The 18,510-nt window shown below is 37.6% G+C and overlaps 1 protein-coding gene across 3 annotated transcripts in view; it reads left to right on the top strand.

Annotated features, from left to right (window-relative positions):
* The window catches only part of LOC105388084 (protein PALS1), a 104,628-nt gene that overhangs the window by 21,114 nt on the left and 65,004 nt on the right, over positions 1-18,510 (top strand). The window lies entirely within an intron of this gene.

Genomic DNA, 18,510 nt, shown 5'->3' with positions numbered 1-18,510 from the left:
ACAGCGCGTGTAAAACGGGCAGCCATGTTCAATCTTGTTTGAATTAGATAACAGTCTTTGTCTATGGTTCATGTTTACTTTGTGTACTAAAGCAAGGATTCTCTGAGAATCGTGTTGCTTCGGATCTATTTAAGGGTTAAAAATTAAACCTAATATTACTAAGTAATCAAGTCTCTCAAGAATAGAAGGGTAGCACTAGCTTTCCGTAAGCCATGCTTCTACTTAGTAGGTCTACTTCTGGGAAAAAAACTCCACAATACATAAAATATCAAAGTTTGTTTTATGTATTCGGTATAATATATAGGTAGATATTTAAGGATTACTGAAATAATAGCATGTAGATATGTTTAGATGAACCCACCTTTCCCAGGGGGCGTCCAATGGTGACCCGCTTTTCGCTATTATAGACGTAAATGTTTGAAAAACAATTCGCCAACAGTTTTTGTAAAGGTCAGTGTTAATTTCCATATGTATGGGTTCTGAAGAGCAATTTGACACGCACGAGCGAACAGAGGTTTATCTAACTGTTGACCTTAAAGAAGTTGTGTGTTTGTCGGTAATATTGGTGAAATAACATGAATTTTGTGGGTATATAGGCTCAGATGTTTTGATCTACTTATTCATAATTATTAGGTACCTATAGACACATATCGATTAATATTTCTTATCGATTTAAAATGTTTTCAAGGGGTTCCCCTCATCTCGCATAATCTTTATTGACCAAAACTCATTTCGCATAACTCGTATGGTCTAAACTTTTTTAGCCGAACCATCACTTTGCCAAGACTTATGTGGCATAAGGCATTAGGCTCGTTTCGTCTAAAACTCTTTAGGCACAATCTTTAAACACCTAAGTTTCGTTTGCTCAAATTTATTAATATAGTTTTTCCTATTATTATCATAATAAATAATATATTAAGTATGTAAAAAATGTACAAATTGCGATATTTATCTCTTGCATCCCGAAAATCACGATATTGAATGATCAAAAGACGAAAGTGAAAATTGAATGACCATTATAATTATTATACAAACGCCATTAAACCCCATGGGATCGAAACCTAAAGATAGGTGCGACGACGAGCAAAGCGAGGAGGAGCGTGTTAGGTGCACATGTTCGTCAAAAGCAAAGCGGAGCGCAGCGAAGCGGAGCGGAGCGTTTTCCACATAATATAAACAGTACAAGGCACCAGTTTGCGCTATGTAGGAAAACGCTCCGTGACAGTTAAAGCAAAACGAATATTATTACTTTGTATAACATATGCCATAGTATTATTAGGCTATTTAAGATTTGACCATACCATTATTAGGCTAAACAAGATTATGCGAAATAACTTTTTACTAAACAAGATTTATGCCATATAATTTTCGGCGAAACGAGACTTTGACCAAACGGTACTATGCAACACGAGATTAGGCAAATAAATATTAGGTCAAAAAAGGTAGAACCATTTCCAAGGCTTTACTTTTTTTAAGGCACCTAGACTAAAATATTTATTTTTCTGCTAAGACTTCGAATTCTAGTTTTTGTTTTACACAGTACAACTTTTATTGATGAAGGAACTGAAGCTTATCTATTACTTACTTACAAATTTATCAAACCTGTAATAAAACATATTATTAAGCAGTGCTTGAGTCGATTCGGAATCGTAAAAAATGTGTGGTTTTGGTTAAGAAGTTAAGAACTTTAATTTCCGATATAAGTGTCAAAATACTATATGAATTATCATGGAGGATAAGTTTTGGTCGGCACTGATATTCTCCGGAAACAGATAATCATGTAAAAGGAAAACGGATAAGTACTCTTCGTTTGTATGGTGACATTGTTTATCTAGTACTAGCTGTTCCCGCGCGCTTCGCTTCGCCTTAAAAAGTTTTCCCGTGGGAATTCCGGGATAAAAAGTAGCCTATGTTCTTTCCCAGGGTCTAGACCGTATGTATACCAAATTTCATTCAAATCCATTCAGTAGTTTTGGCGTGAAAGAGTAACAGACAGACAGACAGAAAGACAGACAGACAGACACAGTTACTTTCGCATTTATAATATTAGTTAGGATCTACGGATATCTTGTACGGATATTTATCTACGTTACCTAGAAATGTAATAAGTACATACGATCATACAATACATAAGAATACTCACTAATTTATTATGTTATATGTATAGGTGCCTATGTAATGTAAGTAATATAAGTGTATGAGATAACATTGAGACACTAGATTTTTTTATTTGCAGAGAAAGTTGTACACTCGCGAGCAACCAAATCGACTCAAGCCTTGACGGCGCAAACATACATTAATACAAGTAAAATTATGAATAGAAATAATAAAAATGATATGTCATTTAAAAGCTTAAGATGTCAGCTTTAATTTGATATCATTATTATTGAAATCCATTCATCATTTTTGAAATAAATGATGTCTGAACGCAATTGTAGGAAAAACGGGAATTTAGGAAAAAAGGGTATGGGTATCGTATTATACAAATTAAACAAAAAATGTTAAGATAAAAATTTATTTATTTAAATCAATACTTTGTATTGCCCCCTCTTGCCCTAATTACAGCCTGCAGCCTGTTTCTCATAGACCTTATCAACTTTTTGACAGTTTCCTGAGGAATGCCGTCCCACTCCTCTAATAAAGCTGTCTTCAGCTCGTCCACGCTTGCAGGGACTGGATTCCTGGCCCGAACTCTTCTTTTGAGCTCGTCCCATAAGTGTTCGATGGGATTCAGGTCAGGACTGAGCGCAGGCCAGTCCATCGTGCGCAATTCCTTCTCTCTCAGAAACTGCCGACTGACTCGTGCCGTGTGGCAGCGGGCATTGTCGTGCATTAGCACGAAGTCTTCACCGACAAATTCTGCATAGGGCACAACATGACCGAGTAGAATGTCGGTGATGTACCGATCAGCTGTTAACCCGCCTCCTCGGCCGCCTCCAGGCACGAAAACAAGTGCGGTTTTTCCCTCTAGAGAAATACCAGCCCACATCATGCAGGAACCGCCGCCATATGCTACTGTTTCAGCGAAACAACATTGGGCAAATCGTTCCCCCGGACGCCGGTAGACCCGGCCTCTCCTGTCACTGCCATGCAGACACACTCTGCACTCATCAGTAAACAGGACCGACCGCCATTGCGCAATGCTCCAATCGAGATGCTCTCGAGCAAACTGAAGACGCGCTTGTCGGTGGCCTGCAGTCAATTTGGGGCCTGATGCAGGTCTTTTTGGTGTCAAGTTGGCTTCCTTCAAGCGTCTTCTCACTGTCCACTCGCTGACAGCCACTTGTCGTACACGTCTCAGTTCTTGCTGCACATCAACGCCCGTAAGGTGTCGATTGCGCAGCGAGGTTGAGACAATGAAGCGGTCGTCTCTCTCTGAAGTGCAGCGGTGGCGGCCCGTTCTTGGTCTTCGATTGAAGGCACCAGTCTCTTGGAACCGTCTGTATACTCGGGATACAGCAGACTGGCTCAAGTGGAGCTGGGCAGCGACTGCTCGCTGACTTAACCCTTGTTGCAGCAAGGCAACAACTTGAGCAGCTTCTTCTGGTGTGGTATCCATGGGTTTGCGAAAACAAGGAATACAATGCAACGAGATGTGTACCGGTCAACTTGCAACAAGCGACTGATAAGGTACACCGGATGTGGAAAGGTTTTATAGCGGGATCAGGTAGCGCAAGGCGTGGATTCCTAATGAGGTAATTAACACTGACGGGCAATTAAAATGCGTCATTAAATCTGCGCTTAGTTTTTTTTTATGGTATTGATCTTAATTGAAAGCCTAATTCTTCAGCTTTCGAATGACATATCACTTTTATATTTACCATTTATCGTTTTAGGAAAATCAATGTATATGTGCGCCGTGAAGGCTTGAGTCGATTTGGTTGCTCGCGAGTGTAGTTGTAAGTATGTAAGTAGTATTTCGCCGGTGGCTACTTTCTATCATAAAAACGCATGACGGAGCATTAAAAAATTATAGTAGGTAACAATTTCATTTGTAAAAATTATGAGAGTTTTGTTCATATCAGTGAAATTCTCATAGGTAGGTCAATGTACCCTATAATGGCATAAGAGCAAGACAAGTTCAAGGGCCTGCCGATGCCGACGACACGGCAGGTTCACTTATAAATTTCTATCCAGTATGTGTACATAACATACAAGTGCATAAAAATACTGAAGTGATAGAAAAACGTACTAATAAATCTAATAATATGGGTTTTGTTATTTGTTTAATGTATAGCTGAGCTCTTATATTATGTTGGTATTGAAACTGGTTGAGGTTGAGCGTCATCGTCTGCGTAGTCTGCTGTGTACTTCAGTACATAACTAATAGTCTCACAGAAAACACCGGTTTTGCGGTTAACGGTAACCGAAACATCATAGTACAAATAATACCTATTTGTTTTCGGAAGCAATATCCTAAAGCGGTTTCCGCGAATTCCATTCAAAGACAAAAGACGCACGAATTCCCGGCATACAGTTGTCAATTCCTCGTCAAACAATAGCAAAGGCAAGGGTAGTTTACCTGTCGCGTCCCCCCACCTGCGCATGCGCCGCTCGACTTGTTTCTCCCGTCTCTTTCCCACGCGGGCGCGGCCAACCGGAGCGCTCTTCCCGTCGCGCTTCCATTTTTAAAAATATTCAAACGTTACCTGTACTCGGACGTGCCTTGCGTGGGCGCAGGTTGGAGTTCGAACTTTTTGGTGTGGATTTTGTGGTGTTTGTGATTCTGGCTGTGTGCTGTCAGTTTTCTAGTTGGTGGTCAAACGTTCTGTGGCAACAGTGGCTCTCTCGGGCTCAGTGAAATGTGAGTGTGGTTGTGTGAGAGTATTTTAAAAGTGTTACTGTGAACAAGTAAACGAGGATGCACTACAAACAACTATTTAAAAGGTGAGATTTTTGTATTTTCGTTAAGTTTGCAATAGGATTGTAAATATGTTATGTATGTAACCTACTGTTCGTACTGTAGGTATTTTGCTATAACAGACACCACAGCATCTTTAAATACATAAGTTCTCCCTAGTTTACTTGTCTTAAAACAAATATTGATAATTACGTGCCTATTTCATACTCTTGTTTCGTTTGCACAAGTGCTAGATGTATAGGTATTTGTGTAGGTAACCAAGTTTTTGTCGTCATTAAGCTAATGAATCTGGCGGTATTATCGTCTCGTAATCACCAGTGATTTCATTGAAATAATTGCGATTATTAATTAATCGTCCAAGTTTGTGGGATGCGTCTGACAAATTCAAATTACGGGCGAACTTTCGATCTTTAGCCGTTTCATTTGAAATCGTAAGAACGTACCTACCGAGGTAGGTACCTAATAGTACCTATATACCTATAGGTAGGGATTTATAAAACCTAGCTGTACCATGGAAGTAGAAAAAAAGAATCTTTTTTTTCATGAGCTGTACATTATATTTACTACGCTACGTATCTAAGCTACACTTAGATACAATTTATTGCTAATACCAGTAATACCTATCGATATCGTCATCTTGTGAGCGTTTAGCAAACAGGTGTAATTATAAAATGAGGATAAAAAGTTATCTCATGATGAACTGGCTACTTTCCGCTTCATCCATGTACTACAACATGATATATTTGCATTATTGATACCAGCATTAAATTGTAATCTATAAAAAAAAACAAATGCAAGCTCCCAAGCATTGCGGTCACGATTAATAGCTCCATACCTAAGTACTATGGAAGCCATCGTTCTACCACATTTGCAGCTCAAATCCAACCCTTGCTGCACACGTAATTAAATTACACAACAACAATACGTTATTCACTGTGTCCGCGACTGTACCCACTCGCCACGGGCAGTGCATCAGAATACCGGTACTTACCGAGTAAAACCGGTATTAGATGTGTAATCAGCGGCGCATACCTTGGTGTGCCGCCGCCCTAACGCCTGGGAATGGCTAAGGGCGTAAACAGTAAAGACTACGTTCGGTAACAGAATAAAAAAACGATTCACTTGTACACGCGTAACTAACGTAATTTTAATTGCAGAGTTAGAAAGAGGCAGTTTGTGATAGCTTTGATGAGAACAACGCATTTCCGCAGTCTTAACAATGGGTTAATTAGTTATTTCTGAATTTAGTTACTTGCATTGCCGGTGGTCTTAATGAGTGTAATTTTGTGTTTTTTCATTACAGAACACAATGCTTGACCTTAAACGTACCCCAATGCCTTAAATTTTTGCCCATTTCTAAACTTCAGCAAAATAAAAGGATACAAATTTAAGAAGTAATTAGACATTTCGTCACGTCCATGGCTACCCTCGTCACTGTAGCTCTCTAATGAGCATTTCTTCCTAGACACGTAGCACTTTGACGGTTTTTCATCCTGAAATGTGAGAAAATGGAGTTTACACTTTTTACTGCAATTTAAACTGTTCTGGCCACTCTTGGAGATTAATGGTTCCTTGCAGACTGTTGTTAATAAACTACTTCGAGATTAGCTATGTTTGCTTCAGTAACTATAGTGGCAATAGCTTGTAGTACTTATAGTAAAACCAATTAAAGGGATGGCGGTTCAGCTCCGTTCCATTGACACATTAGTAATTAACAATGCTCAAGCAGCGCTGCTTTCAAACATCTGTCAGATCCATGCAAATTTTCAAATAGCAGAACCTGCCGATTACTCATATTCGACAGGGGCATGGTACATCTAGGGCCTTACCACAAAAACTTAGACAGTATTTAACAGGTGTTTAGCGCTGTCAAACGCCAACAAAATCTGTCAAATTTCGTTTTAAACACTAGTTAAACAGTGTTTAAAGTTTTTTGTGGTAGCACAGCTAGGATTCACTGTCCTTTGAACATAAACATTTAGTAGGACTTCGTTTATAACTCTTGCATTTTCCCGACCATGCCAATGCCAAGCTAGTCATTTCCGTTTCGTAATGTTGAGCCGTCCTGTTGTGTCTGAGGCGCCAATTTCCGCCGTGATAAATTATGCAAAAACATGTCGTGTAATAGCCGTTTCCAGAAAGGAAATTATATCAAAACTTCATTGTCTCACCTCCGCAGGTTTCCGACTGACGAGTCGATCCAACCGTCAACCATATCGCACTGGCATAAAGACATAATTTATGCATACCATCAAATGGATTTGAACTTTGTGTCGATGATGTCATGATATAAGGTTCTCCGTAGTTCGTTGGTGTGGATTTGTGTCGTTCTCCGTTGACGGTCGTTGAAACAATAGCCGTCACTTCACAGTCTGTACACGACCACGTTTCTCGTGATGATATTCCAAGTCTCAGATTAAGAATTCCGAATCGGTTGAAGGCTTCTTAAACCCGCTTTTTATGTATGAAGTATATTATACTATCATGCTGTATATATATTTTTATATCGTGTATGAGACTATGTCTCGGCTACAGGTTATAACGTAACCTTGTATCGAAACGTCTGTTTTTAACTGGTTGTGTCCGTTAATACTTACGTAGACATCATTATTACTTTAAATTTAATGCCTTTCGAAGACTTCTTATCCAGCACTTAGGAATTTAGAACGTTATCGCAACTCATTATTGGAAACACATGTTGAAAGCAGGTACTTCTATTAACCACTTAAGTCTTGCGTTCCCTTCTAATGTGCCTATGATTCTGCCGAAAGGATCTACGGCCCTGGGAAAGGTTTTTTTATCTTGGCCTTCAGCTAACACTTGATCGTGAAAATGACTTTTATAAGTAAAAATCTAGGTCCAAAAAAAAAATTTTTTTTTATGTTGCTCTCGCACAACATAAATTTATTGCCGTAAATGGTATTTTTTTATACAATACGGTATTTTTACAGCATGTATGCCAAAGTAGGAAATAAACTATTCTTTATTTTTGTACAAAAGATCATTGGCCGACAGAACGCCCACATAGGTAGTATTTAATACTTAACTGGCTTCCTAATACTGGTCTTGACCAATTTTGGAGCTCGAAACTTCGAAGTTAATTCTTGGCCTTGTCAGGTCAAGGGTACAATATTCAAGTTTGTTGGCGTCACCGCGTGGCATGGAACACAAAAACTGTGGCTGGCATTGCCAATTAAGCTGTAAGGGTTTGTGGCGCTGAAAAGTTTTTTTTATGACATATTTAAATATGGTGTTAAAGATGATTGACCTTTTCATGCCGTCCTATACGCGAAGGTAGGTAACCATGAGATCCATATCGCTCTAGTACTGTTACAAATGTTCTACATAGTTTAAAACATATTTCGTAATACTAAACTGAAAAAAGTACAAGACACAAAAGGCCGTGTATCCCGAGGTAAAGTTCCCAGAAGCAGCCTGACGTCATCTCTCAATGTTACCTGCACTTTTTTCGTTTTGGGAATCCTGGAAAGATTAGTGAGGTATGCGGGGCTTTTGTTGGACTTGTTTCTTTGTATACATTTTTTTCTGGACCCCGCTGTTCCGATGCATTGTGCACTTTCGGTTTTTACCGGTAAAGATTGTTTTTGAATGTAGTGCAGGCTGGGAGAGGTGCGTTTACGTCTAATGGAATATTTTCACGATAAGTGCATGTAAACACGGTTCTTTGCTGGAAGGTTGGGCCATCTGTACTTAGGGTCCATTACAAGGGTATTATTTCGATGAATTCTCACTATGTCTAAAAAACGATATTAGCAACTAGGTAGTGTAAAGTAAAATGCTTGGTTTACGAAAAAAAACACATGATTGTAAACTTTTGAACTGTTTAACTGCGAAATGTTTATTCCTAATAAATACCAAATAACTTGCGGTAACTTGCATAATCATATTTAAAAAGAAACGTTTCGGTATTGCTAACGAAATACCGGTATAAGTTTAGTTGTTTGACGTAAAATATTGCACTTTTGAGTTTACAAGTGGGTGGATTTCAACAAGTCCTAAAAAATCTTCATTTCCGTGGACTTTTTTATCTTAAGGTTTTTTATATTAGAAAAACGCTTTTATTAAAGTTTTTGTTAATGTTAGTGTTCTTACTAAATGGGTAGCAGATAAGTTAAAAACTTAACGAGATACGGATGATTAAAAATTTCGTGCCACGGCGATGAAACATGCGTTCACGGCAATGAAACAAGCGTCCACGGCAATGAAACAAAGGCCCACGGCAATGAAACAAAATTTCCACGGCAATGAAAGAACTGTATACAATGGAAATGAAAGAATCAATCCACTGCAATTTTTAAAAAAGACTGTGAGGGAAACGCAAACTTAGACAGGCATGTATGGCAGAAATATTTGGATAGATATTGGAACGAAAGAAAGAACGACAGTATGTATAAAAAAATAAGAATATAGTATGGAATTCTCTAAGTAGCATTGTGGGGTCCGTATTGCGACGTATAAAACAAAATGTTTCATTTCACACTAATAACGTTCACAACATATAATAAACCTTACCTATTTTTTTATTTATTTATACTTTATTGCACAATTTACAATCGTAATAATGTAAAATAAGGTAGACTTAATGCTAAAAAGGATCAAAAAGTACGGGTGTGCAAAAAAGAAAAAAAAAGATCAAAACATAATTATGATTGTGGAGTTCCTAAAATAAAATAATACCTAAACCCTAAAACTAAGTAAATAAATATATAGATATATGACCCTAAACCTACTAATACCAAAATACTATACAATACATATAAATCCTAAATATATACTAATGTATACACATATATATTATATATAACATCTACATTTTTATAAGGTATAATACCCAATATGTATACTGTTCATTTTATGTAAAATTCATAAAATATACTATAATATGACATGTATTCTCTGTGCTGAATTACACAACACCGGCAAAACACCTAGCACCAAAATATAAACATAGGTGCGGTTAGGTGCACATGTTGGTCAGCTAAGCGTCTCTCTACTTAGCGCCAATAATAATAACGCAGTCAAAACTCCTTGCACCAAAACCTAAACATAGAGCGTCTCCCCATGTAGCCCCGCTTCGCTTTTGCTGAACATGTGCACTTAACCGCTCCTCCTCGCTTTTCTCGTCATCGCACCAATCTTTAGGTTGTGGTGCTAGAGGTTTTGATGGTGTTGTGTTATTTAACACACATTATGTGATATGATAGAATATTTTATGAACTTTATGCTAAATCATAGTATATTTTAATGGGTATAATAATATGAAATGTACATGTTGTCATCATCAGCCTATAATCATCCAATGCTGGACATAGGCCTCTCCCAAGGAGCGCCACAACACTCGGTCCTCGGTCTTCCGAATCCAGCCACTACCGGCTGGATTCGGAAGTTGGTAACCTTAGTCCTCTGACGTATAACTTCTTTTCTGATACCATCCATTAGAGAAACCCCAAGCATAGCTCTCTCCATAGCACGCTGAGTGACTTTAAATCGGTGGACCAGTCCCACCATCAGTGTCCAGGTCTCTGCACCGGGTTCCTCTCATCTCGCCTAATCTTTATTATCCTAAACTCATTTCGCATAACTCGTAAGGTCTAAACTTTTTTGGTAGAATCATCACTTTGCCAAGACTTATGTGGCATAAGACTCGTTTCGTCTAAAACTCTTTTGGCACAAACTTGAAACATCTAAGTCTCGTTTGCTCAAATTGTTCGTATTGGTATAATCTTGTTTCTCCTAATATTATCTTAATAAATACTATATTCAGTATGTTTTAAATGTACAAATAGTGGTATTTTTCTCCTACATCCCGAAAATCACGATATTGAATGATCAAAATATCGAAAGTAAATGACCATTATAATTATTACAATCGCCATTAAACCCCATGGGATCGAAACCTAAAGGTAGGTGCGGCGACGAGCAAAGCGAGGAGGAGCGTGTTAGGTGCACATGTTCGTCGAAAGCAAAGCGGAGCGCAGCGAAGAGGAGCGGAGCGTTACCCACATAGCGGAAAATTAAATACCTAATGCAAGGCACCAGTTTGCGCTATATAGGGAGACGCTTCGTCAAAGTTAAAGCCAAATGAATATTAGTAGTTTTTATAAGCTATGCCATAGTATTGTTAGGCTATTTGAGATTTGACCATACCGTTATTAGGCTAAATAAGATTATGCAAAATAACTTTTTACTAAACGAGATTTATGCCATACAATTTTCGGCGAAACGAGACTTTGACCAAACGTTACTATGCAATACGAGATTAGGCAAATAAATCTTAGGCCACAAAAGGTAGAACCCTCTGCACCATATGTCATAACTGGCAGGGCGCAATGGTTGAAGACTGTTGGATGCGCCTTTCAGCCTCCTTGTCGAAGTTGCTTCTGCCTAGCCGAATAGTCTGCCTCAGGTAGTCATATTATTGCACAACTTCGATAGTTGTCTCACGAACGATCACCGGCTCCGGTTTTATGTGAACATTCTACATGACTTTTGTCTTGCCCAAGTTCATACGGAGGCCTGCACGTTGCAAGCAGCATTAAGGCCACTTTGCATCCAGATGAGTTCCTGCAGAGATGTATGTTCTATTATATTCTATTCTACTATCCGTGGGAGGTGTAAGTACCTGCACCTGGCTCTCTCGAATGTGACCTTTGTGCAATGTGCATATCCCCAAGGTCTAAGCTGCTGCCTTTCTAAGCTTGGACCATTTCCCACCACGCTGGTCCACAGCGAGTTGGTGGGTTCACATATTATCTAGATGTGCTAAATCTATAGGTAGATATGCAGGGTTCTTCACGATGTTTTCCTTCACCGTAAGAGCGATGGTATACATTGTATTTAAATTCAAAGGAACACATTGGTACATGTCAGCGCCGGAATTCGCACTCGCATTATTGGAGTGGGAAGCGGGCGCTTACCCGACTGAGCTACCACCGGTCTTATTTATACAGAAAGTTCATTATAATTATGTTGTGATTGTTATTATTAATGTAATATTATATATTTCGTTTTTATACATTGCGATACGCACCCGTTTTAACGCACTGCAAAAAGAGGTAATTTGACTAGTTTTGTAGGTAATGTCAGTGATCGGTATTACCTGTATTACAGGTAAAAGATATGTTACTTTGCCTAATCATACATAGGTACCACGGCGATGAAAACATAAGTCACGGAAATGAATAACCTGGCCACGGAAATGAATAACATAACCACGGCAATGAATACAAATTATTTTACAAGACATGGCAATGAAATTTTTTTCATTGCCGTGGTTTTTTTTTCATTGCCATAGCAAATATTGGCCACAGAAGCCACGGAAATGAAAGCATGGCGATGAAAATCAAGGCATTAAATATAAATAACTAAAAATGTATTAACTATTCGAAGAAATAAACACTTTATAAGGTAAATATTTTCAAAAAGCTTTCTTTTGAATGCGTACTCTAGAAGACAAACTAAATTTTATAGAAGTTATATCTATCCACGGCAATGAAAGAAAAAATGTCCAGTCCCCAAAATTTTTATTGATTTTCACTATAGCGCAAAAACGCGCGCACCGATGTACCTCCTTCTACGTCGAGCAGTTAGGCGACACTTGTAAGAAACGATTAGCGCACTGAGGGGGGCACCCAAGTTCATAGGTAAAACAATAGCCTTGATCATGTTTAGGACACGGCGATGAACAGAAGTTCTGGGACACATGAATTTTCACTTACCGTTCGTTATATTCTTTATATATTTCAATAAATGTATTCCGTGACAATACTTTAACTATTAATGTATCAAATGAAACTAAGTTTAACTATCAATACTCAATATTTTTTCATCAATGAAGAATAATACAAAACGTGGTAACGTGGGGACAGACACGGCAATGAAAGATTTGGGGGTTTAATATTTTTTTTTTAAAATATCCATTAATCCTATTAATAAAATATTTAGTGCTACACATAGATAACTATTTCACTTAACCGGAAAAAAATATTAGAAAATTATAACTTGGTTTTTTAGTACCGATTTCATTGATGCCACGCAATTTTTGGCCGCGGGAAATTCACCCAAGTAGACTTACCTCATAAATTTAACCCTCCTCAAGATAAACTTAAGTTATTAAGTTAAAATTTCAAGTCAAAAATATAATTAGAAGTAAATTACAGTATATTTGTTACTAAAAATGCATGGAAGTAGAAAAACAGAAATGAAATTATTTCATTGATAAGAAGTAAGTAGTTTACTAAGTATAACTATTATAGAGAGAGGCTTATCATAATTTAAGTTTGTTTGAAATACATTTTAGATATTTGGATAGAAAATTATACGTACCTAATCTAATGCATTTTTCGTGTTATTTTGAACACACGAACATAGGTGTTGTGTTAAGTGTATCAAAAAGGTGAGGGTTCTTCGTTTAAAAAAATTATTTCAAGTGTCTCCGCCACCAAAATACCGAAATATCGATTAAAAATTTGTACTGCACTTGTTTTTTTAAATTATTTTATTTCTGAGCGTGCAAAAGTCAATCGTCCAAGGCCGTCAGAACTAGGGTGTCCCACACTACCTTTTCCTGTCCGTGTTCGATTATAAAATCGGAATACCAAGGCATAATCCTAATCCTAACTAATATTATAAATGCGAAAGTAACTGTCTGTCTGTCTGTTACTCTTTCACGCCAAAACTACTGAACGGATTTGCATGAAATTTGGTATACATACGGTGTAGACCCTGGGATAAAACATAGGCTACTTTTTATCCCGGAATCCCCACGGGAAAACTTTTAAAGGCGAAGCGAAGCGCGCGGGAACAGCTAGTTTAATATAATTGAAACAGTGGCGTGTGAACCCGAAGTCTGCCGAAGGGAGTTTCAAATATCGATGTAAGAGGAGAACATTCTCACATTCGCGCTCGAGTGCGCTGACCGTTACGACTGTTCGAGGTGCAACCGTTTTCTAATTGCGAATTCCAAATTCAAAAGTAAGAATTCAAAGTTACACCACGCATGGTCTTTAAAATTATCTACTTAACATCTCGTAATAATTAATAGTCCTTCGATTTTCATTATGTCAATTTTAACGGCTTTTAACTTAAACTCTAAAACATGTGTTAAAATAAAAAGTATTTTATTAAAGCAAGATGTAAAAAGGGCTCTTATTAACATAATATTTATGTACTTACCTACTGCATTATAGTAGGCAAGATTGATTAAGTATCTATCAATTTTATAACTTAACCTGGTACCCAATTCTACTTTATTGCTTATATAAGTTATATGTTAGTAGTCCAATAAACCTAGATTGTACGACGTACGTATTATTAGATAGCTTCTAGTCATTATTTAGCCATAAAATAACGCAATAAAAATTTAGCAATAGGCAGGACTCTAATTATTATTGATTGTAAACAAACTAGATGACCTAGTCAAGTTTCGGTGTCAAGCGAAAGACTTTTTAAAAACAAATTTTAAAACTAGACTTAAAACTACCAGACGAGGTCTATCTGTGACGATAGTTCGATCTATTCTGCCGCTGACCAGGCGACACAAACATGGGTCGTGGGATACAATAAAAAAGGGGCTGACAAAAACTTACAGTCTAAACAATCTTAAGCATTCTAAGAACAATGACGATGACGTTAGCATGAGTCATCGAATATCGGAGGGTTGTTAGTACTACAGGGTTGCATAACTCCTCCCTCCTTAAGTGCGAAATTATCTGAATCACTCGTTTTAGGAGTATTGAGATGATTTCGCCACACACGAAAGTAAAATGACATAAGACATATTATAATTAACACTAAAACACATAAAATACTGCCGTACAGTATCACTGTTCCCAGGCTATAATCGGGCCTCACTACACTTTCACTAAATGCACTTTGCTTCAATGTGTATGACATGTACTTGAGGTCATCGAAGTCGACTTCCTTCATGTTGAGTGCGGGTGCACCGGATAAGTTGCTCGAACGGAACTCGGGGAGAGAAATCGCGGGCGTAGGCTCGCTTGTTGCGCTCTCCTGGTAGACTCTATGTCGGTGTATACGTAGATTATCAAGGATTGTACAATTTCCAAGCAAGGTAAGTTTGTATGTTCCTTGTAAGTATCGATCGTCGCGATTACTGTTGCTGCATTCCTCGATTAGCCGAGTTTTCTTATTGGTGTACAGTATCCATTCGTTATGACTCAACTGTTGAACTCTACTATTTTCAATATGCACCTTATGTTGTTGGCATTGAGATGGATTTTCCTCGAATTTCATCAATTGTTCGATGCAAGTCGTTTCAGGGTACATCACTGCGTCTTCTTCGGTACACAGGAAGTGGTCTCCGGCTGTAAGCGGTCGGCATGGTTTGTGTAGAGGTAAGTATTTCGTACTCTTCGCCAAAAGGAAAGGATATTTAGGAATAATAATATGGGTTTGGTTTTTAGGGATGCTGTACATAGGTAGGGAATACAATTTATAGTATGAATAGGCTGTTATCTCTGTAAGAGGGATTTCCATAATAAACGTTATCTGTTTTGATTTTACATAAGATTTTACCTCGATAATTTCCTCAAATTTAATTATATTACTTTCAGTGACATCATACATTAAATTCTCTGACTTGGAGATTTCATACAGGTGTTCTAATACCTCATAGGGTTGTACTATAGATGGATGTAATATAGATACTCTAGTAAACGACAATGCTGTCTCTATTTCACTTAGCTTTAAGTATACAGTTCGAAAGTTGCTTATGAATAAGTTAAACATTCCTAAAATGTATGTAGAGTGGAAACAATTTTCATTCTTAGATATTTCTATTAACATTTTCTCGACTCTTTTTAATCTAGTGTTTAATATAAAGGAATTTTCCTGTAGAGTTTGTGAACTGTTGATGAGACTGTCTAACATTTGGGTGACCACGGTAATTTTCTTTGAGGTGAGTACTTGTTTATCTTTAATATTTGAAATTAAACTGTCATACAAAAGAGCATCGCTATGATCTAAGTTACCTGTAATTACTTTGATTAAGGAACCTAATGGGTTAATAATACCTCTCTTAAAGCGTAATGAAGGTATAAGTTGCTGAAATTTTTGAATCGTTAATTTTTGTAGGTATTCAGACTGCTTTTTGATACTATAAAACTCATGGGAATATGTCATATTGCTGCTGATTAAATTATTAAATTCATTATATTTTCTTATGTTAAAATTAAGATCGTTAACTATGATTTCCAAATCTAGAGTTTTAATAATTAGCCACTTATCTATTTTAATATGGGCATTTCCTTTCTTCACAGGTAAAATACCAGGATTTCCTTCAAGTGATTGCAGATGAAGGGCCAGGTTGGGGACCATGAATGTCAGCAGACACCACCTGCGAAGGGCGTTTGATGTTCTTAATGGGTGCTTTTGTATTTCTCTGACCTACTTTTATGGGAACTACGTTACAGGTGGTTTTTCCGGTAACTTTTGCCTTTTGATATATGGGCTTATCTTTGCTTTGGCGGGTGTTAACTACCTTAGAAAAGATAACCTTTCCTTCGGGGAGGTTAATGTTGGTCTCTCCTCCTTTCTTTTGCCTAACTGTTTCTTTACTGTCCATTAATTTTTGTGATAAGTGTTTGTATAGATACTGTGTTCTTTTAGCGTGGTCTTTAATTAGCTGTTGCATATACTTATGTTGGAAGTTTATGTCGAAAGCTATTCCTGTGTCGGTATGACCGAATACTACTTCGAATGGGGTTAATCCAGTTGCAGAATGAATGGTGTGATTGTAAGCCATGATGCAATATGTCATTACGGTGGATGCATCTGTGCATTTTTGTTCATATTTAGCCAATCTATAAATTTCTATTATTGTCGAATGGAATCGTTCAATTAATCCCATGGAGTTTGGATTGTGAGGTGTACCTATGTGAAGTTGGATTTTATACAATGTCATCAGTTCTCTCATTAACTCATTATTGAATTCGGAACCGGGGTCGGAACTTATCTTTTTTGGAATACCATAGAAAGAGAAGTACTTAATTAGTGCTCTTAATACCTCAGGGGTGGATCGGTTAGTTATCTCGATGGCCTGTGCTAACTTGCTGAAAGCGTCTATTATAGTTAGGTAATATTTTCCGTCTATTGTAAAAAGATCGATAAATAATTCCTGAAAGGGAGCATCTTGCGTCTGTGTGAGCTGTAACATAGGTTTAATGGGTTTCCTGTCGTATTTCATTTTTTTGCAGACTTCGCATGCATTTAATACTGCTGTAACTGTTTCCTGTAAATTTTGCCAATAGTAATTTCTACGGATTCTAGCTATGGTTTCTTTTATACCTCGGTGTACTGTCTTTCCTTCGTGGTGTTTAATAATTATTTGTTTCTGCTCGTCCTCGTCCTCTACGTAAATCACTCTTTCTGTACACTCGTAAAACTGAACCATATCTTGCCTAAACAGTTGTATAATGATGTTGGTAAAGAGTCGTCTGTGTTCTTGATTTTCGAAGTAAATGAAGTATTTTGTTTTCAGTTTTATATATTTTTTCAGGAAATCTTTAATTAATTGTTCGTTATCTAGTGGTAAGTGGACTTCTAATACTTTTTGTTTATTTCTAGACAAATCTTTTACTTGGCAAGTATCGCGGAACCATGTGAATATTAATAATTGGTTTGGTTTTGTATCGATCGCCTCATGAAGGATGGGGATACCGGTAGTTTCCATATCCACTGCTGAATGTATGGTGTCAGCACTACTAGAGACTGAGGGAACGAATTGTGTGGGTTCCTTATCGCCAGAGGATATTGATATTACTTCGGAGATTGGACTTATTGTATGAGTTCTCTCGGAATCGGAGATACTCAGAGTTGAACTACTTTTTTTTCTAGTTAACTTGGTTATTTCTTTAGTAAGGGAATCTATATGTTTTTGTAACTTTTGTTCCTTCTGATCTACGTTTACTTTCATGGAGATGTCGTCATCGGAATCTGTGGCATTTACTTTAATGCGAGACAAAGCGTCTGCGTTCGTGTTTTGTTTCCCGTTTTTGTATATGATTTCAAAGTTGTAGTCTTGAAGAGACAATCGCCATCTGGTCAGTTTACTACTCGGGTCTTTCATTGAATTGAGCCAAGCTAAGGGACGGTGATCAGTATAGATAAAGAACTTTTGTCCGTAGAGATAAGGTCGAAAGTGCTTTATGGCCCATATAATGGCAAGCAATTCTCGCTCTATTGTGCTGTAACGGGACTCGGTATCGCTTAAAGTACGGCTAGCATATGCTATCGGTTTATCGCTACCTATAGGTCCTTGTGAAAGCACCCCGCCTAAAGCGACGTTGGAGGCATCTGTTGTCAATATGTAAGGTTTGCTAGGGTCGGGATATTGCAGAAGAGGAGCGTTGCACAATAGTTCCTTACATTTGTTGAATGCGTTTATATAGTCTGTGTCTATGGATATTTTATTACGTTTTTTTAAACAGTTCGTTAATGGTTGGGTTATTTTTGCGAAGTCTTTAATGAACTTACGGTAATAACCAACAAGTCCTAGGAAACTTTTTATTTCCGTAGTTGTTTTGGGAATTGGAAAGTCCATGACTGCTTTAATTTTGTCTTCGTTTGGTTTAAGACCGTCTTTAGTGATTTTGTGTCCTAGGTATAGA

Source organism: Plutella xylostella, chromosome 18, assembly GCF_932276165.1.
Source record: "Plutella xylostella chromosome 18, ilPluXylo3.1, whole genome shotgun sequence".
In the NCBI taxonomy this organism is placed as follows: domain Eukaryota; kingdom Metazoa; phylum Arthropoda; class Insecta; order Lepidoptera; family Plutellidae; genus Plutella; species Plutella xylostella.
This window is presented reverse-complemented; position numbering and strand designations above follow the sequence as displayed.